Genomic DNA, 26,622 nt, shown 5'->3' with positions numbered 1-26,622 from the left:
CTTCTTTCTTAGTGTTCTTCACTGTATTTTTCAGTTTCCAGTATTTCCTGTAGTTTGATCTAGACTGGAAGCTTGATCAGGTAGTTTGGCAAGAGTACCTCATAGAAAGTGTTCTTCTGTACTTCCTCTTATATCACATCAGGAGGCCTTCTTGTTTCTGTATTTGTGAGGTTAAGACTAATTGGTGGATTTAGGTGTTGTCAGCCTGACCTTGCCATTATAAAGCTTCCCCAGGCCCTTCAAAAACCACTTTGGCCATTGCTTAGATGTATTATTTCAGAAACAGTTGAAAAATGATGATATTCTATCATCCCTTCTTCATTTGTTAGCTGGAGTTTTTCTATTAAGAAGAAATTTTCCACATCAATTACTTGGTTACCTCGGGATATAGGAAAATTAATGCTCAGTTTTGTTCCCTCTGTTTTAAATAATGTTCAGAATTATGAGTTGACTTTCTAACATCTTCCAAAGAAGACCAATGAGGTTTTTTTAAAAGTATCATTATGGGCTCATAGATTTTAGCACAATTCATGTGTTTATAGTCCTTTGAAGTTATTTCTTTTGAAGTTCAAATTATCTTTGGCCTGTAGGAGACTCTTTAAATTGGCTTCTGAATCATTTTGATATGACTCTCGTGGTCTTTGAGGACGTCTTTACTTTGTGGTACAACAAGGTATTTCAGGCTGATCTAGTACTTTTCCTGTCCCAGATCTTTTTATTGGTAAATGGTATTTAGATACCACAATACGGGTGTTAGTAGTTTTCATTGCCTCTGGGCTGGTCATTATTCCTAGGTCTGTTCAAGTGGACAAAGTTAGAAAAATATATAAGTATGTATATCTAGCTACTGAGATACGGATATATACGTATGTTTGTGTATGGATATGTTTTTGTATATACATGGTGTATGTGTGACATATGTATATATACATATGTGCATATTGTTTCTATTTAATGTAAGCAAACATCTCTATTTTTCCCTTTTAGAAAAAAGGTTGCATTACTATAGTTACGCACTTTGCCTTTTGCACTTAATGGTGTTTTTCAGAGATCACTCAGAAGCCATATATGAACATTCCTTAGTGCCTTTTACAACTTCAGAGACTCCACTGTGTAAATAAACCAAACTTTGTTCATTTGGATATATAGTTATTTTCAGTCTTTTGCTCTTACATTGTATTGGGAATGATTTGTTTTTGGTGGTGGGGTTTTATTTGCAAATCAGACATAAAGCCTGAACGGAAACATTATTTTTCCATAGCTCAATGGACAGCTGAATGAACAGTGCTGCAGTGAATAGCCTTGTGAATATTTATGTACGTATTCTTGCCCGTTTATCTTTAGATAGATCCCTAGAAGTGGGATTGCTGGGTCAAAGGATGAATAGATTTGCAGTTTTGTTCAATATTGCCGAAGTCCCTTCTGTGGGTGCTACACAATTTTGCATTCCCACCAGAGGTAATGAGAGTGCCTTCTTACTCCACAGTCTTACCAGTAGACATGTTGTAAAAACCTTTGGGTCATTGCCATTTAAATGATACTTTAGTGTAATTATAATTTGCATTTCTTTTATTATGAGCTAGCTTGAGTTCTTTTTCATATGTTTTGGGGCCACTTGCATTTCTCTTTCTGTGAACTGCCTTTTCATATTTTTTGCCGATTGTTATAGGATTTTAGGTCTTTTTTTCCCCTTTATTTTATGAAGCTTTTTATGTATTAGGAATATTATATACTAGGGATATTATCCCTAACATTTGACAATTTTTCTCTGGTTTATCATTTGTCTTTTTCCTCTGATTATGGTTTTTTTAGTGTAAATTGTTTTTCCTTGATTTAGTCAGTTACATCAGTCTTTTTCTTTATTGCCTCTTGGATTTGAATCAGGATGTGGAAAAACTTTTCTTCTAGATTGTAGAGCAGCACTATCCAATAAAAACATAATAGGAACCACATATGTAAATTTTTAACAGCCACAATAAAAGAAGTAGAAAGAGGTGAAATTAATAACATATTTTATTTAACCCAATATATCAAAAATATTATTTCAACAAGTAATCAGCATTTTTAATTACTAATGAGATATTTTACATTTTTTATGCTAAATTTTTGAGAACTGATGTGTATTTTATTTATTTATTTTTATTTTATTTTATTTTTTTTTGCGGTACGCGGGCCTCTCACTGTTGCGGCCTCTTCCGTTGCGGAGCACAGGCTCCGGACGCGCAGGCTCAGCGGCCGTGGCTCATGGGCCCAGCCGCTCCGTGGCATGTGGGATCCTCCCGGACCGGGGCACGAACCCGTGTCCCCTGCATCGGCAGGCAGACTCTCAACCACTGCACCACCAGGGAAGCCCTGATGTGTATTTTATACTTAGCACATCTCAGTGTGGTCACTAAATTTTCGTTGTAAATACTTAATCTGTATTTAGACTATAAAATTTACAGTTGAAAAAGTAAATTCACATAACCAAGTTGTTCTAAGTGTACGTAGAAGTTTTCTAATAACTGAGTTGAGTGTCAGTTTTTTAATTTCAATTTAAATTATTTAAAATAAATTAAAACTTCAAATTCAGTTCCTAGCCACATTTCAGGTACTTGGTAGCCATGTATGGGTAATGACTCTCATTTTGGACAGCACAGTATAGGATAGTCACTCATATTTTCTTTTAGCACTTGTGTGGTTTTATCAATTAACATTTAAATCTGTGACCATTGGAATTTATTTTGCTGTATGGTCTGGGGAATGGACCCAATTTTCTCTCTCTCTTTTTTTTTTTTTAACATGGCTATTTGGAAATCACAAACCACTTACTTATTAAAAGGTTCATCTTTTCCCCACTGATTTGGGATGTGCCCCTATCCTATAGTTAATTGCTATGAGTAATTAATTAGCTATATTTCTGCATTTTCTATTCTCTTCTATTGGTTTGTCACTTCATGTTCCAGTACCCTACAGTTTTAATCATAGAGGCAGTATAAATACGTTTTAACATTAAAACCATGTTGAGATACCATTTCATACCTAGTAGATTGGTAAATGTCTGTCAACATCAAGCATTGGGCAAGAATGTGGAGCAAAGGGAATATACATACAATGGTGATGACAATATAAATTAGTATATGATTTTTGAAAGACATTTGGAATGCCTTGTGAGATGGTCCCCTGACCCCATTAGCCTTCAGCGTAGCAGAGCAAGGTAGCAGAGCAGATCCAAGCCTGGAGTGGGAGCAGTTTTGTCTAATAACTTCAGTTTGCCATTCTAATATTATCATTTTCTATATAAATTGGATGGTGAAAAAGGTTAGGAGGCAGTGCCTTAGAGAAACTTACACATGTGCAAGAATGCTCATAGTAACCCTATTCATAACAGCAAAACACTGGAAACAACCTATATGTCAATCAGCAGTATACTGAATAAAGAAATTGTGGTACATTTATGGTAAATAGTCGTGGGAGTAACCTACAACTGTGTGTATCCATAAGGATGAATCTCACAAGCACACAATGAGTGGAGAGGCAAGGTAGAAGAATAATACAGTGTGATTCCATTTATGTAAAATTCAAAAAAAGTGCTAAACCAAAGCAATACATTGTTTAAGGATTGATTCATGTATGGGAAGACTAAAGAAAAGCAAGGGAACTATTAACATAAAATGCAGGAAGATAGTAGTTACTTCTGGGGGCAAAGGGGAGGGTGTGATTAGGAAGGGCTACACAGAGAACTTCCAAGGTGCTTGTAAGGTTCTTTAGGTAGCTACATAGGCATTTTTAAAAATATACATTATATTGTGCATGTGTTATGTGATTATTTCATAGCAAAACAACAACAAAAATCCAGACTCAGGAGTAGGCTAACCAAAACTCAAATAATTAAATTTATGCTCAACCAAAACTTCTGTTAGATGTGAAACACTTGGCTCTCACCATGTCTCATTTAGGGACAATGACTTTTTAATTGGCTGGAATAACAGTTGAAGACAGATTTGCTTTTAGTGTCTCGGTCGGGCAGCAAGAAATATGTTACTGTGTGTTATACACACACAAGTGACTGTCACATCACCAGGTACAACTATAGGTAGAGGCATGGGTTCTTTGACACTGAAGCAGTTTTTTTTTGGTACCAGGCAATTATTTTGGGTACCATTTTTGCAAAATATAATCATGGCCAGTTTTAAACTTTATTCAGAGAGAATATTTTTGAAGGGACAGCATCATAAATAGCAAACATTTATGAAGCATATGCTATACACCAGATGCAACACGTACATTAACTCATGTAATCTAGATAATAGTCCCATGTGAAGCCACACAGGGCAAGTCAGAAAGTCAACACAGGAAATACATGATGGGATTTTCATGAAAGCTTGTCTGACCCCAAATCCCATGTTCCCAGTTTATATTCCAAAATATCTTTTTAAGAACTTCAGGAACTGATCTATCCTTTGCTCAGTGGAGGCCTGTCCCAGAAAGTTCGTATTTCTAGCCTTAGCATTTCGGAGAAGGAAATCCCTGATTCTAGTGTGGCAGTTCTTCACAATGTCTGTGAATTTTTTTTTTTTTTTTTTTGAGGTACGCCGGCCTCTCACTGCTGTGGCCTCTCCCGTTGCGGAGCACAGGCTCCGGACGCACAGGCTCAGCGGCTATGGCGCACGGGCCCAGCCGCCCCGCGGCATGTGGGATCTTCCCAGCCCGGGGCACGAACCCGTGTCCCCTGCATCGGCAGGCGGACTCTCAACCACTGCGCCACCAGGGAAGCCCTCTGTGAATTTTTAACATCAGTTTTAAGTTTGCTGTCTTCAATAGCATTAAGCAGTTGCTCTCTACCCCTCTGTGTGATAGGTTGGTCCTCTTATCCACTTGGTGGCCTTAAAGAATTTGATTGGCTGGGCAGTGGGAGACCTGCCAGGGTTTCTGCTGGTTTTCTGATTTGAAGCTTTTCCTAATTTTCCATCCCCAAGATTAGCCTGAACCCTAAAACCTCTCTTGACCATGCCTGTGCAAAACCTTTGCAGCCCATTTCCCCTTCTGGCATTAAGATTGTATGTATCTCTTTCTCCAGCTTGTCAAAATTTTAAAACCTTTTTTTATTCTTGGTTCTTCAAGAATTACCTTACGTATCCCAAATTGTGATATCAACAAATGAAACTTATTCCTGGTCTTTTATCTGAGTCGTTATTTGGCATATTATTATCAGACCCAGCACTAATAATTGTTATTATGCTTTGAAGTTACATCATGTTTTAGCTTCAAAGTTCCCCCATTCCTACCCCTTCTTTCCACTGGTATTTTCAGGAGAGAACACAGCTGATGAAGGGGATAGGGTGGGAAGGAGCATTCAAATGAGCATTTGGTTGCTAGGTAACCTGGCTTACTCAGGATTTGTGACTTCCTAAAGTTATGTAGAAATTAAATGCAGAGCTATTTGGAATCTCTGTCCAATGGCACATTCCTCTTTAGATTACTGTGCGTTCACTTTGGAGATGACAGTAGCTTCTAAATGTACACAGCCTCTTTCTCTGGGGGCTATTAGACTCGCTGTTTCAAGGGAACGTATGTGGTAAAAACCATTTTTTTAATAAAAATGAGAAGGTCAGTGTACAAGTGAAGATGGTGAATCCCCATCACATCTTGTGATCTGTGGATGTGTATGTGCCTTTCTGAGCCTTAGGAGGATGGTTTTTATAGTGATACTGAAGCCATCCTTGTATCTTTCTTCTATTTTCATTATATTTGAACTTGCATCAAGTTTGCTTTAGGTTTTAATGTCAAGAAATAGACTTGCCCTTTGTATAATCTCAAATGAGAGCTATACGGTATTCTGTGTGAAGATAAAATCCCTTGCGTGTGTTTTGATATTTCACTTTTTAAAAAGCATAATATCTAAGGCTAACAAAGTTAAAAAGGAATCAAATAAAATTAAATAAACCCCTATGATTAGGAAGGAAGTAAAATGAGTATAACCAGAAAATGAAATGCCTGTGAGATTTATACTGGTTTTCTAGTACTTGGTTAGATCCTATAATAATGATTTTTGAGGGCTCTTCTTTGGATCTTAGATGTTGTCAGTTACAAAGGTGGCATTAGAGTGAGGGTGAGGGAGAAATGGCCTTGGAAGAGAATAAAAAGAGCAGTGGTGTTTATGATCAAGTGTTGTTCTTTGGAAAATAGCATTTCTATTAGAACTTGTAGCAGGTTATTTGTTAAGTGGCAAAGAGGGTCAGAATTATGAGGGAAATTCAGTTCAGATAGCACTGCTTGCCCACCTAGCCTGAAGATAACCTTGTAATTTACAGAAACACATTCAGACTGTATTTTCCTGATTGCTCCTTTAAAGGACTCTTCCGGAAGGACTTGAGCCTCTCACTCTGTTACATTGTGCTTTAATGGGCCAGCTGCTTGCATGTGAAAGAGTAAGAGAAACTCTGAGAGGCTGTGGTCTAAATTTGGATGCATTCGTGAGATTAAGTGGGGTTTTTCCTCCTTTCTACACTGCCCCCCTCACCCCCATTTCTCTATGGAATTGAGTCTTTGATGTGGAACTAACAGTGGCTGTAACATTTTACACGTCTAAAAATGAGTGCGCAAAAATTAAATAGGTACCTAAATGGTATTTCCCATAATTGAATGACTACAGCTACATTTGGTAACATTTAATATGAAAAACTCAGATAACCTCTCAGGTAAGATTTTCTTTCTAAGCTGAACAGAACTTTCCCCACGGGTCACATCCTGTGCTCTGCCACCTCCACTTAGTGCCATGAATGCATCTGCTAAACAAACGCATGCACAGTAGTTCAGAAATCGACAAACACCGTTTTCTCTCTGAAGTAAATAAAATACATCATCTTGGGTTATTTTGATAGCTCTAATAAACCTCTTACCTTTGAAGTATATTGCCATTTTTTTTTAGGGTGGGAGGTAGGACTGGGGCATTTAAGGAAGTATACCAGGTCTCTAGCAAATCATTCATGATGCCCAATGAACATTGTATTTGACATGGCCATTTATCTTTTTTATCCAGTGTAAAGAAGTCTAAAATAAAAAGTTCTGTGTCTTCCTTGCACTGATAAGTCATGATAAGACCGTCATGATGAAGAGGACTCAGGGTCTGGTTTTTGTACTGCATGGGCACAGGGATTCCATAGCAGACGAGCTAACGGGTATCAGGTGAGGAAAGGAGCCGTAACCTTCCATTATCAGGGTTTTAGAAACCATCAAGTGGGCCACAAGAAGTCAGAGTTCTTGTTTTCACTTTTTACTAGACTGGCTCTACCTTTGTTTCTTGTCAACACAAGAAAGAGCAGTTGGAGAATTAATAACTCAATGATATTAATACTGAGATGGGGCAGCTAAGAATGAGAAACATGTCCTAAATCGAAATCATAGCAATTCATTATTTCCTTGCTGAGTAGGTAGATAACTCGATGCACTTGGTAATACATTAGAATTGCTCTATTAAAACTGGAAAATGTATACTAATATTGTAACATCACAGTCAGGAATGGTTTATTTTTGTTGGTGGTAGTTTATTTCCAAATCAAACATAAAGCCTGAACTGAAACATTACTTTTCATCAACTAGACAGACAGCTGAATGAACAGAGAAGGTGAGTGAATTTATTCTACAGCAGCAGAAGCCCTGGGTGTGGAGGGTTTGTGCTTCTTGGCAAAACCCTGCCCCCAAAGAGACTTCTGTGTCTCAACAGTGGGAACCATTGTATTGGTGAGAAAACACTACTCTACTGGGCTTTTTATTACCTTGATTTTTAAAATTCATTATTCATTATCTTGAATCCAGCTCAACAAAGGGTTATTATTTGGGTCACTTGCTAGGACCCGGAGCTTTGCTAAATTCAGCTATAGGTTAAAATGTTTTGTCTATGTTAGGTATTTGTGAGGAATGAGAAATCCCTGATAAGCGCTTAGAAATAGGAATAGTCACTGAACTGCTAAATAGATAGAATGTGAAGGCACATTCCCCTGAAGGCTTTAACCATCCTTTGGGGATAGTATGACCTTTGAAAAAGCTGTTGTGGTCAGATTTCACCACCTTTTCTCTTGCATCCCAATCTGATGAAGTCTCATGCATAACAAAAATGGTGAATTGGGATCCTTTTATTTAATTCTGACAATGACCCACCAGAAAATTTTAGAACAAAGTCTGTTTCTTAGTCACAGGGCTATTCTCACAGTGAACTAATGGGTTTGAATGTCAGTGTTCTTTCAGTACTAGACTACCAAGAGTTATTTCAGTTGAGAAGGTGAAATATGGGTAGTTTCCATCTATTCAGCACTTTTTTTTTCATTCTTACTCAATTTTCAAAGAAAGTTTCCATTGGTGTTTGTAGTGTAGGGATGACCTCAGGCCAGCAGTTGGGTAAACTACTTACTGTAGTTTCTCCTTGGTCCAGGTGAGTTACAGCTGAGGGATCAGGAAGCTGCTCTCTTTGTACTTTTCAGTGAGTGGGCTCTTGTGTTGGAATTGATTCTGATCTTCAGCCTTTGTAGAAAGAAATTACCTCCCAGTATTGGGGAAGAAGTAAATGAAATGAGGTAGTAATGGAGTGTATGTGGGGTGTGCAATGTGGGCTTGAGATGGGGGATGGGAGGACTGCAGGAAATGACTGCAGATAGATTTTTCAGGTCTTCTATTGGAATAAAGGAATTCGTAATGGATTTTGGTGAATAAAAACAGAAAGAGCAAGAAAGTGATCTATAACAAAGTAAAATAACTCTCTTAGTCATGAATTAACAGCTCTTTACAGACCCATTAATCACTCTGCAGAGTGAGGGTTTCAGTCCACCTGGCCCACCACAAATCTGTAAGCTGACTGTCTACCTAACACGTTGCCTGGTTAACTGCAGGCCTCGAGAAATACATGCGGAATTGAATTAAATGTTATGGTGACTCCAGGGGCTCTGAGTATTCATTGTTTCATTTCCCTTCTCTGTGGGTTTCTGAGTAATATTTTACTGTTCTAAACTATACTCTCAGTTGGCTTTATTCTTATTTATGCCCTTTCTCAAGCAGCACTGCAGAGTTAGCTATCAACAGAAGAGGATCAAACCATTTATATAAATTTGTATAATGGAAGGGAAAGACTTATAGCAGAATAAGGATAAAGTATAAAAAATTGGCAAACTTACGAGAAATAAAAGTGATAGACTATGGTGAAGAAAGTGTAGGGACAGTAGGAAATTTATTTTTTTAATATAATAGAAATAAAGCGTCCGTTCTTAAATTTTAAAATGATAAATAAATAATATGCTTCAAAATTCTTCTTTTTAAAGAATTTATTGTTCTGGTCAGCAAAAGGAAAAAAAGAACTGTAATAGATAAAAGGTCTGTGAATAGTTTGTTTATCTAGGAAATATGGCTTTGGAAGCAGTGTCCTGATAACTATGCCTGTGTCCGGATAGTTAAAAATGTTTCAGGACATTAGAATTTGTCTTGGGAGGAAGGGTTATACTAAGATTAAGGATTTTTTCAGGTGGATATCTTGGATTTCATACTTTAGTCATAACTTTTGAACATGTTGACTGATTTTGACCAAATTTGTAATAGCACAAGAAATATCTTAGATTCAACCTGTGATTTGGTGTGCAGTGTTGAAACAACATTGAAAGCCAGTCCTTTTCCAAGTGAATATATTTCCATAAATTAAAATGAATTACAGTGATTTTTTTTTTTTTTTGCGGTACGCGGGCCTCTCACTGTTGTGGCCTCTCCCATTGCGGAGCACAGGCTCCGGACGCGCAGGCTCAGCGGCCATGGCTCACGGGCCCAGCCGCTCTACGGCATGTGGGATCTTCCCGGACCGGGGCACGAACCCTGCATCGGCAGGCGGACTCTCAACCACTGCACCACCAGGGAAGCCCTATTTCTGTGTTTTTATTTTAGTTATTTTACTTACCTAACCCCTGTTTTTCAATTCCTGTCAGGTAAAACAAGGATGTTCTTAGGAAACGATGTAGCCAGGTTTAATTACCACTCAAATGAAGATAGCAGACAACCCACAGTTACCCGTGAGGGTATCATCCCTAGGGATTGTCAGCAGGCCAGCAGCGGGTCTTCCTGTGTAAGGAATGTGTGCTTGAAGATACAATATAAATTATAGACTCAGGGTAATGTGAACACGTCTCCATGCCTGGGAACATCCTCACAGGTGGTGAACACTTAGAGGAAGCCTCATGAGGGGTAAATAATGCTCAGGTACTCATTTATCTGTTTCTTAAAGAAACACGTTAATAAAGATAAAGAAACCAGAACAACAGTGGCATAGGGATTAAACAGATGACATCAGAAGAGAGTTAAAATCCAGAAATGCGTTCTGGAAGGCTCTGCCTAATTACGTTACAGGTAGTCTGCAAGTCTAGCCCTGAGTTTCCCTGTAACCATAGGAGAGGAAGAAACATCATCAGTTACAAGATTCAGTTATAAAATAAAAACATGTCATTTCTTTGCCCAAATGCAACTGTCGCTGCTTCTCATATAGAAGAAATTCCCCCTTGTTAATGGACAACTGCATGATGACAGATTATCTTTGCTTGGGAAAATCCAGATTTCTTCCTGAGCCTTTTTTAGAAATAATTCTTTGATTACTGGAGGCAGGGAGCAATGGTAAGGCATCATGTTTTACACATCTAGAAGGATTTCCCCTCAGGATACAGTTATCCTAAAACCCCCGAGAGCAAATGAAAGAAATATAATCTCTGTTGTTTCCCTGTTATCTCTCTGGTGGGATTGTGTTAGCAGGGGTGACCCTGCAACGTCCACCATGAGTCATTTCTCAGATTCTTCAAGGGAAGGAATGATTGTGGCTTCGTGCATGTTGTGATGTGCATGTAGGTATGTGTATGACAATATTGTGTGCCGAGAGATTTTTAAAACCCTATTTGTCATCAGACTCCAGAGAGGTGAGGCTCATTCTCACATCCTGATAAAAATTATACAGTGTACTTATAGTCAGTTGTCGAATTTATTTGAGCTAAATCTCACAGTATTAATGATGACCAAAGTAAGGGAGTGTGAGTCACTGCTTTAGTCAGGATAGGTGTCCTGTCTGAACGTCTTAAATGATGCCAGCGTTGATTTTCTTTTTAGGTTCATAAAAGCCTTTGAAATCTGTAGGATATTTCTCTGTGGGTTTTTTGTTGTTGTTGTTGTTTTTGCGGTACGCGGGCCTCTCACTGTTGTGGCCTCTCCCGTTGCGGAGCACAGGCTCCGGACGCGCAGGCTCAGCAGCCATGGCTCACGGGCCCAGCCGCTCTGCGGCATGTGGGATCTTCCCAGACCGGGGCACGAACCCGTGTCCCCTGCATTGGCAGGCGGACTCTCAACCACTGCGCCACCAGGGAAGCCCTCTTTGTGGTTTTGACCAGTTGCAGAGCTTGCCAGTAAGTCCCTGAAGGAGTTCTGGTCAGACCTGAGTTATCAGAAAAGTATGTTTCTGAAAAACGCTCAGTAACTGGAGTCATTGAGTCTGTAGCTAGTGTTGGCTGTCTCACCGACCACGAGTTTACAGAGAAGACTGCAGGGAATCTTGGAGAGGGACGCAGGAAATGAAGTGAGAGTGTGTGTCAGCTTTGCCCTGATCCCTAGAGCCTTGTGAAGAATTCTCTCTGCCCTTGAAATATGGCCTGTGTGTATGAGTGTATGTGTGGTGGGGACATCTTCAAACCTCTTTTTTCACCTATAGTTTGACAGAGAAGTTGAAAGGAAAGAGAGGAAGGGCAAGGGAAGGTCACTCGGCCTCACATTTGAATATTTCCCAGGAAAAAAAAGGTCCCCTTGTGTGCACATTGCAGCTGCTTCCTTCTTTCCTCCAGGTAAATCCGTTGGCCATTGTGTACCTGCTTGAGTGATTATTAATAATAACCTTACACTTATGCAGACACTGGGAAATCTTTGTAATAGAATATGTGACCTGAGAGCTGCAGAGTCTGGTTGTATCTCCTCCCACTCTCCAAAAGCCTAACACTAGACCCAGAAGTTAATAGTTGCTCAATAAATGCATATTGGATTAATTTGATTTTAGACTCTGCGAAAACCATCCTTGGGCTGTTTTTGGAAGAGGGAGCAAACATTACTTGGTGGAATCCTCGGAGATCGCTGGTCATGCCATAGGTATTCCTGTGGCCGTGACTAAAGCTTGACCCATGTAAACCTGAACTAACTGGAGGAGCCCTTCAGATGGAAAATTTGATTTTAGAAAGGCAAAATCACAAAGCCTAACCAAACCATGGATTTGGCAGTAAACCTTCCAATTCCATGGTCTATTTTTATTCTCTTACATATAGCTTTAGTGTGCTAGATTGACTTGCTTTTTGTTGATACTGTTCCTTTGTTAAAATCTGAGAAAACCATTTGTAAGTTTTGTGATTTAGGAAGTAAAAGTGATGCTTCTCATTACTAATTTTTTTGCTTCTTTTGGCCACTGTTGAATCATTTATGTAAAGTTTTCTTCTTCTGTGGAGGGAAAGCATAGCACTGTTGCCTCCATTATTTCAGTTTTCAGTTTTGGAGATAATTTGTTTTGTAAGTCAGAGGCGCATCTGATGAGGATCAGTACTTATTAAACAATGTGCTGGTTGTTGGATTGGCCATATGTGTGATTTTGCACTCTTGTGTTCTTTGAACTTTAATTTTCAAAATGATATGACATACATTTCTGTGGTTCTTCCTTATCTCCACCCACACCTGGCACTGTGCTAGGCATTGGAGATACAGCAGTGAACGTGACCATCGAGTAAAGTTGTGGGACACTGGATCACAGATGGGCATGAGTGGTCTTTATGTACGTAAAGAACACTACCCAGGAATACAGCAGACAAGGATCCCCACTGTTGGCTCCACTACTAATTAGCAATGTGACCTTGAAAAATCATGAAGCCTCTTTGGACCTATTGGCCTTATAACTCATGACTGGATTGGGGTCTAGATGAGTTTCTAAATTTCATTGCACATCAGAATCACCTAGAAAGCTTATGAAAATGACAGGTCCTGGGCTTTAACAACAGATAATCTGTTGCAGTAGGTATGGGATGGAGCCCAGAAATTTTTTTTTTTTCATGTTCTGTTCTGATGGAAGTGGTCTGTGGGTTACACTGTCAGAAACACCTGGTGTAGATCATTGTTTTTCAAACCATGGGAGGTGCCCCATTAATGCGTCATGAAATCAATTTAGTAGATTTTGAAAAGCTTTTAAAAATGAAATAGAAGAGTGGAGAAATTATCAGAGGCATTGTAGAGCAAAGATAAATAAAATTAGAAAGCCATTATGTACATTTTTGGGTGTTTGTTACAGCAGCACCCTACTTCCAGGAATCTAGAAAACAAGCCTACTCTCTGCCAATTGATTTGAATGTGCAAACAGATTTGGAATTCATCTTATTCCTGGAGCACTAATTATTTCAAGAAGGTGAATTGATCAGGAATAGGGGTTTTAATATTGATGGTACCACCCGACCTGCCCTAGGATAGAAGTGTTGATCTCACCATCGCAGGGGAAACTTCCTCAGTATCATAACAGAGTAAGTAGATCCTTCCTGAGTCTTCTGCTCATGAATATAATAAGAAGCCCTGCTCCCTTTCACTTATTGAAAACAACTTGGATAACATGGAAATAATAGTCCCAGGCCAAAAATAATGCCAGGGACAAACTCACAGCAGCAAAATCATCTTCCTTAAGAGAGGATTTACTGAAAGGAGTTCTAGATGGTTATTCCCGGAAAACTGAACATCTCTCTCTTTGGTAGTATTTGCTCAGTAAGTATCTTTTGGGTGAATGCTTTCTAGAGCCATTTCAATTCTAAGATGCTAAATAAGACTTTTCTTTATTCATTCAATCCACTTGTTCCTTGAAAGAATCATATACTTTAATTTTTTTTTCTGTCAGTGAATGATTTTAACTTATGAGAAAGATAGTGGGAAAAAAATTAAGTTTTGGGAAAATAATCAAAATGTTAAATTTGGAGGCAGTTGGCAGAAATTAATCATTTAATTTAACTTATTATATATACTCACATATGTGTGTCCAAATGGGAAACACTGTCTTCAAAGTAGCTTTGGTGATTTTGTACTAATTCCAAAGATCTTGCCACTGCTTAAAAACAAGAATATCTATCAACTAACACGATTTGAACTCTTTTTATTTTTTGTATTTGCCTTCAGAGTCTAGTTATGATCCTCATAAGAAAACCAGTTTTATCACTTTTACGGTCACACCTCATTTTTATGAAAAACAGTATTACTCAACATGATAACCTACCTTATTTGACAAGCGTGGCTCGGAATGCCTGTTGATTGCGTCCCAAAGACATCTTCAGAGAATGACAGTGTACTGTCACTGAGCTATTGAAATGGGAGTTCAAAACATATTTGAGCAACCCTCTTCGTCATGTCACTGGAAGAAATACTAGTTTCTAAAGGTGACCACTCCAAAAGGCTGATACTCTTAAATGTAACATTTTTGAAGCATTTGTTTTAAAACAAAACTTGGTCACGCTTACTCCATTTTGATTGACAAGTTGCCAGTGATGGGTCCAAAAAGACCCAAGGAATGGTTGGAAGTTAGGCCAGTTTCACCAGTGACAGGAACCTGAATAGGCCTTGTCTGTGATTCCTCCAAGGAACGAATGATTGATGAATGAAAGTCACCTTTTTCTTTTGCTGGTGAATGCTCATATTCCGGTTCATCTGTACTGTACCTGCATGTTTGTGGCTCAGCTAAAAGAGTGGTGCTTGAACAGTAAGAGGGAAGGGTGACTGCCTAGGCAAGGCAGGGCTTGCTACAAACTAGGTGGATTACTGTCAAAGCCCTTTGCAGTGAAAAGAAGAGTTGCATGTAAAGAATATGGCCTTTGCTAGCGTAAGAAAAAACAGCCAAAATTTTGAGCTGCTTCCATAGCGACAATGCTATTTTTCAAGTACAGTTAGAGCCTAAGTACTCCCCTCCCCCAAAGACATCCATGCGTCAAGACAGCTCTCAGAGTAGTTGTGGAATACTTGTGAAGGCTTTTAATTAAATTTTTTTTTCTAGGGAAGGCGTGTTTATTTTACATTACTAATAAAGTAAAAATGTCTGCAAATAAGAGACTTCAAAAATTAAGACTTAAGGATTGCCATCTTGATTAAAACAGTTTAAGCAGGCATTTTAAATTTGGGATTTTTAACAGTTATCACTAAAGGAGTTCTTGGCATTTATATGTGTAACCTAATTTTAGATATTTGAGCTCACAATTTGGAATTGTCAAGTGAAAGAAAAACTTCAGTTATCCATAGGATACGTTGAAGTTTCAGACATTTCATGTGGATGAGACAATTTCCAACATCAGCGTCTGCTAGATCCTCCTTTTACTTCTGTCCCTAGTCACTGAGGTTGCCACCTCGCATCTAGGGAAAGGTGAAAGCAGATATTTTCTTATGGAATGTCTGAGAAGCCACCAGGCGAATCTGTGTAGAAGGTCTAATGAACTGTGTTGGAATAAGGCCAGGTCTGGCTGGGGACAAAACATTGTCATGCTCTGTGTGTGGGAATCAGCAGAACCCTCGGTTGGTCTTTCTCCCCATTCCTCCCAATGTCTGTAGTTCAGAAGTTGGTTAAGGTGGTGACAGTAGCTTGGGGAGGACATTCCGGCCTTGCCTAACCTCACAGCCTACACTGAGCCATAGAAGTGGGTTTGGACTGTTTCCTCCTCTGCCTGAAAAGAAGCTGACCCTAACAGAAACTTTTGCTTATGGACCCTGTCTCCTTTGTGGCTTGGTGGCAACTAAGACTTTGGTCCACCACTGAGATGATTCAGAGAAAAGAGCCTCCGTTAGAGTTACTCTATTTCTGCCACTGTCTGGGGGCTGCTGGACTTAGCTGCCTGAGTTGACGTAGGTTTTGCTCTGTTGGGCTTGGGTAATGGCTCTCAAACGACTACTACCAACCTCAGAAATGGTGATCAGGAGATAATTGAACTTACAGAGTGCTTTTCTTTTGTAAATTCATTCATTCTGCAGATGGATTTTTGTCATCGTGTTTCAAAATCTGCAGGCAGTACATAGGCTGGGTGGCTTCACGCCAGTTAGTTGAGGCTTAGTGAAGGGGTCAGTTCATCCTGGTCACACAACAAGTCTTCAGGGAGACCAGTGCTGAAGTTAGTAGGTCATGCCATCTCCCTTACTTTTTCTGTTACTGTTGGTTTGATTGTAACAGTAACAGAATGATTTCATAGGAGTGACTGTTTTATTATAAAAGTACAGTTTCTTTCACAAAATTTTATTGCATTTTTTTTTTAGTCCAGGTTTTCTCTGTGTAATTAACTGCACTCTGGATTCTTTCTATAACACGTCCATGGGGTCTCACTGTTATCTGGTGCTATTGAAGAAGTGAATCCATCTTAAAATGAAGGAGGGAGGATGGGGTGTCAGACTGTCCTGGGTCTGTAGAAAGGCCAGCAGAGGCTCTCATAGCAGCATGGTCTTCGGTTACTTAATCTTTCTGAGCCTGAATTTCCTTAGGCTCTTTAAGACAATAGGGAGGAACGGAATGTCTTTCTAACTGGCTTTTGGTGACGATTAAATGAGAAAAATACATGTAAAAAAAGGTATCAGGCCCATGGCAAATTCTCAATACATGGTGCAATTAATCCAATGTTTTTGACTCAGTCTCATGGGTTGGCTTCTGTGGGGAAATAACTGGTTACCAGCTTACCAAGCAGGAAGTACTGGATACCTCATGGAATCGTAAGAAGTAAGAACAAGAAAAGATCTTATTCATTCATTCTGCAAATATTTATTGAAGACCTACTACATACTAGGCTCACGAGATACATCACTGAACAACACAGGCAAATCCCTGCCCTCAAGGAGTGTTTACTCCAGCTGGGGGAAACAGACAATAAATAAGAAACAATAAGTCAATTGTATCATTTGTTGGAAAGTGATGTACCATGGAAAAAAGAAAAAAAAATAGAGCTTAAAGGCCATGTGATTTTACAATTTATTTATTTTTGGCTGCATTGGGTCTTCGTTGCTGCACATGGGCTTTCTCTAGTTGCGGTGAGCGGGGGCTACTGTTCGTTGCGGTGCGCGGGCTTCTCATTGCGGTGGCTTCTCTTGTTGCGGAGCACGGGCTCTAGGTGCACGGGCTTCAGTAGTTGTGGCACGCGGGCTCAGTAGCTGTGGCTCGAGGGCTCTAGAGCGCAGGCTCAGTAGTTGTGGTGCACGGGCTTAGTTGCTTCGTGGCATGTGGGATCTTCCCGGACCGGGGCTTGAACCTTGTCCCTTGCACTGGCAGGCGGATTCTTAACCACTGCGCCACCAGGGAAGACCAGCCATGTGATTTTAAATGAATCTAATTGGAAGGGATACATTTAATCAAATATCTGACGGTGACAGGGTTAGCCATGCAGATATTTGGGGGAGGAGCATTCCAGGTGGCAGGGGTGTGGACAGCCAGTGCAGAGAGAGACCAGTGTGGAGTAGGTAGCAAAGGGAAGGGCAGGAGGTGAGGGCACAGGGGCCAGAATATGTAGTGGCCTGGAGGCCAATGGTAGGGCTTTGGTTTTACTCTGATAGGGAAGGTGAAGGGAGAGTTTTGAGGACAGGACTGACAGTATCTGACTTAGGTTTAATGGGATCACTCTGGCTGCTGCTCAGAGAGCAGTGGAGATGAAAAGCATAGATCTTGGGGGTCACCTTTAACCCCTTCATGTTAGAATAGAATTTGGATTCAGCCTTTGAATCTGGGTCTGCTGCTGCACCGCCATGGGTGTCAGAGATCCCCAAGGGAAGGAAATCTTCCAAATATCCTGTTACTGCCTGAGAACCAGGCTTTAGGCTGTGCAAAAAGGGGAGAAAAATGCTGATTCCATTGTTTTACTAACAATGTATCTTTGGGAGATAGAAAGCTGAGGCATTTTTGTAGCCTAAAATTACTTTTGGGGTGTTTGTCCACAGCTTTGGGTTTATAGATTGGATACTTCAAATAAGAGATGAGATTTCATTAGGTTGGCTGTGACATTTTATTAGACTTAAATTCTCTAGTTCTGGTTAGCTGTGAAGTTAGCTGTCAAGAAGTTGGGGAACTAAAATACTTCAGTGGTGTTAAAAAGGGAGGTTTGTGATATCGTTTTTACCTAAAGACAGCAAGCATTGCTGAGGTATCTAATTTTAGACTGTTAGGAGGAAAAAATAACTTAGTTTGGTAGACTTGCCTTCCTGTTAGGCCTTTTTATTTTTAACCTTGGTCAATATTCCATCCCCCCCAGTCTTTCTCCTTTGGAGAGCCCTCAATATGTCTTATTTTGCATCAAAATGTACTTTTATCCTCCCTTTTGCTTAAACTGAAGTTGTTAAAAATAAGCTAATGCCTTAAAAAAAAAAGCCAAACCCAAAGCAAAAAAAAAAAAATTTAAATTTTCTAAGTATTTTTAAGCCCATGATTTTTTTTTAAATAAGGAGAACTGTAATAAATAGAGATTAATCAATGCTGAGAGGCCAAGTTAATTCTTTGAAGGAGAGCTGATTATCTAATTTTGGATCTTCTTGAACTTTCTACTTCTTTTGTTATTTTGACTATATTGTGACCACAAATCTGCCTACTCCTATAATTAGACTGGAAGAGGGAAAAGAGATGACATTCATATTTGTCCATTTCATCCATTAACTACACAGTTTCACCATTTTTGTTGCACTTTCCCTCTGACCTGCTGTTATACTTTGGTTTGATTGCATTCTTGAGGTGTTTGATCAAAAGTTGGCCATGAGGGGCTTCCCTGGTGGCGCAGTGGTTGGGAGTCCGCCTGCCGATGCGGGGGACGCGGGTTCGTGCCCCGGTCCGGGAGGATCCCACGTGCCGCGGAACGGCTGGGCCCGTGAGCCATGGCCGCTGGGCCTGCGCGTCCGGAGCCTGTGCTCCGCAGCGGGAGAGGCCACAGCGGTGAGAAAGTTGGCCATGAGAAAAATAAAATTCCTTCAGTCTTTAAAATAAAACATTTGACATAGGCTGTCATTAGGAAATTTTTATTATGCTTCTGATAATTTTTAATATAAAATTCCTTCCTGCTTTTTTCCACCCCAGTTTACAAGGAAGCCAAGAAAGCAAATGTGACAATTTCAGATAAATGTGTATTTGAGAGAAGTTTCTTTAGTTTCAAGTTCTCCTTGTCCATTTTTTAAACTATTTAGATGGAGTCGCAGTTTTAAATAATAAATCACAGTTTACCTCCCCCATCAGTGAGATATTCATGATGAGTTAGGATGATTAGGGAATATTGTTTACAGTGGAGCTGTCTGCAGTTTGGGGGTAGTTTCTAAATTCAGCTCTGGAATGGTAATTAGTATAACAAATATCTCTGAACTGGAGCTGAGAACATTATCTGTGGGGCTTTATAAAGTACCTGCTCCATGAATGTGAGGCATTCTGGAAGCCTTGAAGATTTCTGTTTATATGCATACATGTGTGTGCATACTTGTGTAGATGAAAGTGTATAAATACAACCGCATACATAAGACTAACCCTGACCAGAGAGGTATCAACCAAGTGCATGGGAAGGTGATCAGGGGCACATTCATCGAAGAAGTCTAATATGATGGCTTTGTTGGCTGATGGATAGGATTTCAGTGGGTCAAGGTTGTTGGAGAAGGACAGGCAGAGAAAAGAATGAGCAGTAGTGCAGCAATAAGGCATTGTGGAATGTTGGCTGTCCCCAAAGCTGATCGTACCCTTCCCTGCTCTTATCCCTTCATTTGCCTTTCAAAGCCCAGCTCAAGCATCACCTTGTCTTAGGTGCATTCTGGAGGAAGGCTTTGTGTGAAATGGATATGAGTACTGGCATCAGACATTTACGTGCAATGCTCTTGGTCAGTTATGTAATAATAAGTGAAATTTATGTAACGCTATATACCAGGAGGCATTTTTAGTGCCTTGCATAGGTTTAGTCTTTGAACACTACAGCATCCCTCTGAGATAGGAACTACTATTCTTCCCATTTTACAGATGGCGGAGCTAAGGGGCAAAAAGCGTGAGTAACTTGCTGAAGGGCACACAGCTAGAAAGTAACAGTACTGAGGGTAGAACAATGGCACTTGGACACCAGAAACTATTGTCTCAACGCTAAATGCACTGTAACCTTGCTGGGCCACAGCTTATTTATTTGTAAAGCCTTGTGATATGATTTTCAGCACCCTTGTTTAGCATGCAGTGGGTGCTTGTTAATTGGAAATCATTGCTATAATTAATATTTCCTGTCTTCCCAATTTGATTGACATGTTTTTCTTTTTGTACATACCTCTCTGATAGCATTATTGCACTGCACCATAATTGTTGATTTGTCTGTTTCACACATTGAACTGTAAGCTTCTTGAGGGCAGGACCTCTACCTAGAGAACCTGTCCCCTAATGGCTCAGTAAATGCTTGTTGAATGAGTAAGTGGATAACATGTTTGGGCTGTCATGGATGGTCTTGCTGCCCAGAAAGCAGCACTGTAGAGTGGTTCCTATCCAGGAATTTAGGGCGTGCAGTACCAGGTTTGAATCTAGCCCCTGCCATCTATTTGCTTTGTGTCTTGTGCAAATTATTTATCTTCCCTTCAGTCTCCACTTCCCTGTTTATTTAATGGGGCCAATAGAGTTGTTATAAAGATCCAGGGAAGATATTGCATATCTTGAATTTAACAGAATTCCTGGTTTCAGATAAATAATTCCTATTTTGCTATTATTGAATAACTGCTGAAAGGCAGGTTCTGTGCTATTTGTTGGAGTACAGAGGTAAAGATTCCTCTTCCACACAGGAGCGTCACAGCCTCATAGAAGAGAACTGTCGCCAAATGCATTATAATTGTGTGCAATAGTATACAACAATGACACGATTCAGATAAACTGTGGGGGAAAGGTGAAGAGTGGTCATTTTCTTGACGGAGGATATATCCAAGTTGGGTTTTGAAAAATGAGTAGAAGTCCTTAAGGCAAAGTCAAACGAAGCCCTCAGATATCAGGATTGTGGACCTAACTGAATAAGCAATGGGGAGCCAGTAAATTTTTTGAGTAGGAGGGTGACATCAACAGAACTGTCTTTTAGGAAGATGAATCTGACAAAAATATGTAGGATGAGTTAGTGGGGAGAAAAGTGAGGAAGTAAATATCACATAGACCTTCAGTGGAACCTCCTACACGTGATAGAAATCTATTCTGCAGCCCCCCTTACAGATAGATGGTCATCCAGCTCTGCTGGAACACACCCAGCAAGGGGAAGTTCACTACCTCTTAAGGCAGCTCCTTCTTTCCTCTTTCATCCCCTCCTTCCTTCCGTTCCTCCCATCCATCCACCCACCTATTCACTCATCTACCCGCCCATCCACCCACCCACCTACCCTCCCATCTACCCATCCCATCCATCCATCCTTTCTTAAGGGTTTCCTTTGTGCCTCTTACTGGGCTAGGTGACGAGAGTGCAAGGTGAATGCAATATTGTTCTGCCGTTGAGGATCTCCAGTCTTGAATGATCACATGTCCATTATTGAATAATTTTTATTGTTGGAAAGTTCCTTTCTCCTTAGCCTAAGCCAAAAGCTGCTTGCTTTTGAGCCTCTCTCCTACTGGTCGTACTTTTCTCATTATTTCTTCTAAAACACACTAAGTGTGCTCTTCTTTTATGTGACTGCTTTTATTATTTTAAAAACTATCATGCAGCTTCTTCTCTCTTCTTTTGGAAAATCTACTTCCTTTAAAAGGTCCTCGTAAGGCAGGATTTATAAAATTTAAGGACTTTTGGACGTGAATGGGACTTTAGAAGTCAATTAGAATTTATATCTTAAACTTCATCATTTTACAGGTAAGATCTGAGTCACAGGTTAAGTTGTGACTTGCCTAAGATCACAGAGCTAGGTAGTGGCTAAACTGGGACAAGAACTCAGGCTTTAGGTGTCCATACTTGCAAGGGTAGTGCCCTCTCAAACCTTCTCTGCTGATAACCCTTCCCAAACATTCTATAAATTTTCACTATCTCTCACAGAATGTGGAACCAGAAGTTGAGTGAGGTGTCTCAAATGTGTTCCGACCTTGGGAGAGAGCTGTAATGAGAGTTAATAAAGGCCAACATTAACAGAATGTGCCAGGCTTCGTGCCAGCCTCATTACCTGCATTTTCCCATTCAGTCTCCCAATAATCCTTACAGGATGGGTTTAGTACTCCAATTTGAAGACGGGGGAACTGCACTTAAGAGGGAAGTAATTTCCACTCCATGGCCATACAGCTCGTAAGTGCAAGCGCTGGAAATCAAAGTGAGGGCTCTCTGACTTCATGGTCATAGAAGGGCCATTATTAAATAATTTCTTAATGATATATGTATCTTAAAGAAGCTTGTATTGGCTGAAGCGTAGTATTTGTGAGCATGTGTTGAGTTTGTGGTCACCTTGCATTTCTGAAATTTTATAAAAATTTATTGTGGTCTTTATTTTTCTTTCTATTAAATGTTGCACTGTTGGTTTTATCTGGTCTTATTGGTTAAGAGTGGAACAAGGCTCATGCATGGGGCCGGAACACTTGGCTGTGACTGCTGGCTCTATCCCATATGGTTGGGTCAGTGGAGCGTCAGTATTCTCAGATGTCAATCACAACCAGTCCTACTGACCTCGGTGTGGATGTGAGATCAAATTAGACAGTATATGTGGAAGGGCATTGTAAACCGCAAGTTCATGCTAATCCTGATTTTTTAGAACGTGGATTGGGGCCTGCCTTGCCCCTGGGCTCTAGCAAACTTGCTCCTCTCTGTTCTTGCAGGTTTTTCCTGCTCCCAGGAATACCCCCCTCCCTGCCCTCCTCCAACCCCTCAAAATGTTACTCAGCCCTGAAGGCCAAAGTCAAAAGTAAATTTTGGGAAAAAACTTCCCTTACTTCCCTGCCAGAATTAACTTTTTATTGCCAGTGTGTGTTCATACAACTTTTTCTTTTTCCTTTCTTTCTTTTTTTTTTTTTTCCGGCCGCACTGTGTGGCATGTGAGAATCTTAGTTCCCTGACCAGGGATCGAACCCGTGCCCCCTGCAGTGGAAGCGTGGAGTCTTAACTGCTGGACCACCAGGGAAGTCCCCATACAACTTCGTTTATAGCATCATTATAGCCCTCATCTCAGTTGGCCTTGTATTAATATTTGTTTTGCTCAGATATCCCTACTAGCCTCCTGAGAGCTCCTTGAGAATGGAGACCTTATAGTTTTCATCTTTATGAACCTTCTCTTTCCCTGAGCCTACAAGAGAGTCAAATAGTAGTTCATAGCCATTCCTCCTAGATTTATGTACTAGCAGCTTTGCTAGTTTCCCTTCTGACCTTATTCCCGTCAAGATAAAGATGTTGGAAGGGATGGATGGAGTGGAGCTAAGGAGATATTGTGGCCCTGTGTGATGAAGATCTTCCTTCAAGTTGTTGCCCAAGCTTGAATGAACTCTTGGGTTATTGTTATATAATGGTGACTCCTCAGAACAGTGCTCTTGTCAATTTGTCTGTCCTTTCAAAACTGGCCAGGATTACTGCAGGAGCCTCCTAGCTGGTCTCCTTCCAACTTTCCCCTCCAGTTTATTCTGCACACACAGCCAGAGTGGTCTTTTAAAAAAGCCTGTCTGATCATGTTGCTCCCCTGCTGTAAGCCCTTCAGTGACATGCCTCTTTGCTCTCTGGGCAGGAATCTTCAATGGGACCTGCCTGCCCCTCATGCTTGGCCCTGTCTCCTTACTGGGGTGCACTCTTCCTTATTCCAGCCCCACAGGCCTTTTTTTCAGTTCTCTGAAAGCACCCTGCATCTTCCTACTTTGGGGATTTTATGGGGGATAGAGGGAAAGGGCTCTTTTTTTCTTCTAGAAATGTTCCTCCCCTTATCTTTTAATTTGCTAGTTCCTATCTTGATTCTTAGCTTAAATGTCATTCCTCAGAGAAGTGCACCCTCACGAAGCATCTGGTACTTTCCCTTAGTAACTCTGATAATTATTTGTATAATTATTTGCTTTATGCCTATCCCTCCCACAAGACTCTTAAGTTCCCTGAGGGCAGGGACCTTGTGTGTCTTGTTAAGCAAGGCACACTGGGTACTTAGCACAATGCCTGACACACTGCAGGCGCTCAATAGATCATGGCTCTGTAAACAGAAGTACGAATTCATTCATTGGACTGATACTTCTCCGGATTCTCCCGTGTGCAGGGGCCTTGGATCCATCAACTCACAGACCACTTAGGGGTTTCAACCAGGTAAACAAGCCACAGGAAGATGTCACCTTTGCTCACAGGGTGAGTGTACAGACCTCTGAGAGTGGAGAGGGTGGGGTTTCCAGGTCTGCGGTGGGGCTGGCGAAGGTGTCTTGAGAAGGTTATGTTTGAGCTGAATCCAGCCCATATTTTGCCATTTTCAACTCCAGGTATCAGACTGCCACGTAGCTTGCCTAAATCTTGACACCTTAAGTGGACCAGACTTTTCCTGCTCACCAAGAACTCTGTCAAACACCGTATATAAAGTTAACTTGACGTGATACTCTTAGTGAATTATTAGTGTGTAGTGTTTGCAAAAATCTGCTAAAACTCCTTTATGGCTTGGACAGGAATCTTTCTATGGTTTAGTTTCCTGGATCTACCCTATTTGAAAAAAAACAAAACAAAACTCTATCTCCTTTCCTTAGTCTTTGGGGATCCCCAAAGATTTCTCTAGAGAGGCTCTGAGGTCAGGATCTTCTATGTGTCCTGGATTGCTTTTTTTTTTTTTTTTAAAGTTATTTGGCCTTTCACTTCTCACCAGCAGGCCCAGGGAGTTAGTTGGGGGAAAGGAACCCTGGAGTGGAGTCTGAAGGCAGGAATACTCTTCAGTTGGGCCATCTTGAACAAGTTATTTAACCTTTCTTGGCTTTGGCTTCCCATCTTTTAAATGGGGGGCGGAGGTTGAAATGAATGAACTTGGTGTCTCCCTCTGGCTCCTGGCGTTCGGAAGCTTTCCTTTCTAATATAGTGATCCTCCAATTCCCAAATAGTAGGTGCAATAGCTCTGCCTTCAGTTTGGGAAGTGTGCATCTTACCTTTTCTATCTTTCCCATCGTCTTTGCTTGGAAAAATCTCTTTGGTTGTCTTTCTTTTCTCCCCGCCTCCCCCCAGACTTCGCTCATTTTGGGCATGGCCATCCTAACATTTTTACAGGTTTGAATCATTCTTGGGCAATGACCCTTTGTCCACTTGACTCCAGGACTGGAGCAATCAATGACGTATCTAAAACAGGACCAGGTTTTCCAAGTTTACATCCTGGCTCGGCGTGTGGCCTCTGGCAAGGTACTTAGCCTCCTCTAGGTCCCAGTTTCCTAGGCTGTACAGTGAAGATGACCATAGGTCCCACCCACTTCAGCGGGTGTTGCGAGGTGTCAGTACCCTGCCTGAACACAGTACTTTACATGTGGGGAGCACTCCTTAAGAGCCATTTTTAATATTTGTGCCTCTTTTTGTGCTTCAACCATTAGAACTTTTCCCAGCAAACTTACACTGAATTCTTTAGCTGTCCCGTATGGCACCTTGCTGTAGAAGACTGTATAAAACTCTACAGGTAAACAGATTTGCTGCATGAAGCAGCATTTAAAATCAGGGCATTTCTGCAGCGAGCAGCTTTGAGGAGGAAGAGGATAGGAGGCAAGGAGGGACCAGGAGAAATGATTCTTTTTCCAAACGTTGTGGGACCTGCTCTACGTGCTCTACCGGGTAATTGACATTAGAATAGCTTCAGATGCGAGGGAGGAAGGAACATGGACAGGGCTGGTCATACATCACAGTGTATCATAATTCATAATATGTACCCATATCTTATATTAAATATCCTTTATATTTAACTGTGTGAGCATTTGATTGTTGCCTTAAAGTAATATTTTGTAGACATTTAAGCAAACATTTGCTAATTTTGGTAGTTCTAATTTCCTTTTGTGTGCTGGAGTCAATGTTTTTCCCCCTCGTTGCAGATGTTTCTGTAGTTCGGTGAGAGTCTGTGGGCCACTACCTGTGCTTGTGGTGGATAAGGTGGTCCTAGAGAGGGCAGGCAGCTGGCTCTGAGCAGACACTGGACTGAGATCAGGTTGCCTTCCTGAAAACCCACATGCAGGGAGTGATGACGTCTTTGCACCATTATTGGGGGAATTACAAACAAAGGGATTCGGTTAGGAAGATGGACTTGGGGCAGGAGCTGTGGTCATCCTGCCTTCTTCCATCACCCTGCCCTCAGGCTTCCCTACGCGTTGCTTTTCCCCACCTCACTCTCTCTCCCAACCAACACACATTTGGTCTCGGTGACTCAAGACCGTATACACCATCACGCATTCATTCATCAGACATTCACTGAGTGCCCACCAAGTGCCAAACTCTGGGATTACACAGATGAATTCAATACCCATCCTATCCTCAAAGAGTTCACGGTCCAGTTCTCCTCTGCTTATATCACCAGTTGTGAAAAGGGCCCTTAATAAGTTGCTGACACTGGGAAAATAAATAAATTCTGGGAGTGGAGAGGCACCGGAATCTTCTTGGCTCTCCTGTGGTTAAATATGGTGCCCACATCACTCCCCTCACTCCCACGTTGGTAATTGGTTGTAGGAAAGTTCTTTGCACTTGGGAATGACATAATTTT

General features: G+C 40.7%; 1 protein-coding gene across 8 annotated transcripts in view; it reads left to right on the top strand.

Annotated features, from left to right (window-relative positions):
* LOC149750504 (uncharacterized) overlaps positions 1 to 26,622 on the top strand; it is an 81,812-nt gene that overhangs the window by 11,352 nt on the left and 43,838 nt on the right. For 3 of the 8 annotated variants that reach the window (XR_016392920.1, XR_016392919.1, XR_016392916.1), the window contains exon 2: positions 1,262 to 24,263. The exons of 3 other annotated variants lie outside the window; for them this stretch is intronic. The gene's annotated coding sequence lies outside the window, so the exon portion shown is untranslated. The remainder of the gene's footprint in view (positions 1 to 1,261; positions 24,264 to 26,622) is intronic. 2 more of the 8 variants (XR_016392921.1, XR_016392918.1) reach the window with 1 other exon arrangement.

The sequence above is a fragment of the Delphinapterus leucas genome, chromosome 1, assembly GCF_059928025.1.
Source record: "Delphinapterus leucas isolate spDelLeu-1000000601 "Yukka" chromosome 1, BTC_Dleu_Yukka2, whole genome shotgun sequence".
Taxonomy (NCBI): Eukaryota; Metazoa; Chordata; class Mammalia; order Artiodactyla; family Monodontidae; genus Delphinapterus; species Delphinapterus leucas.
This window is presented reverse-complemented; position numbering and strand designations above follow the sequence as displayed.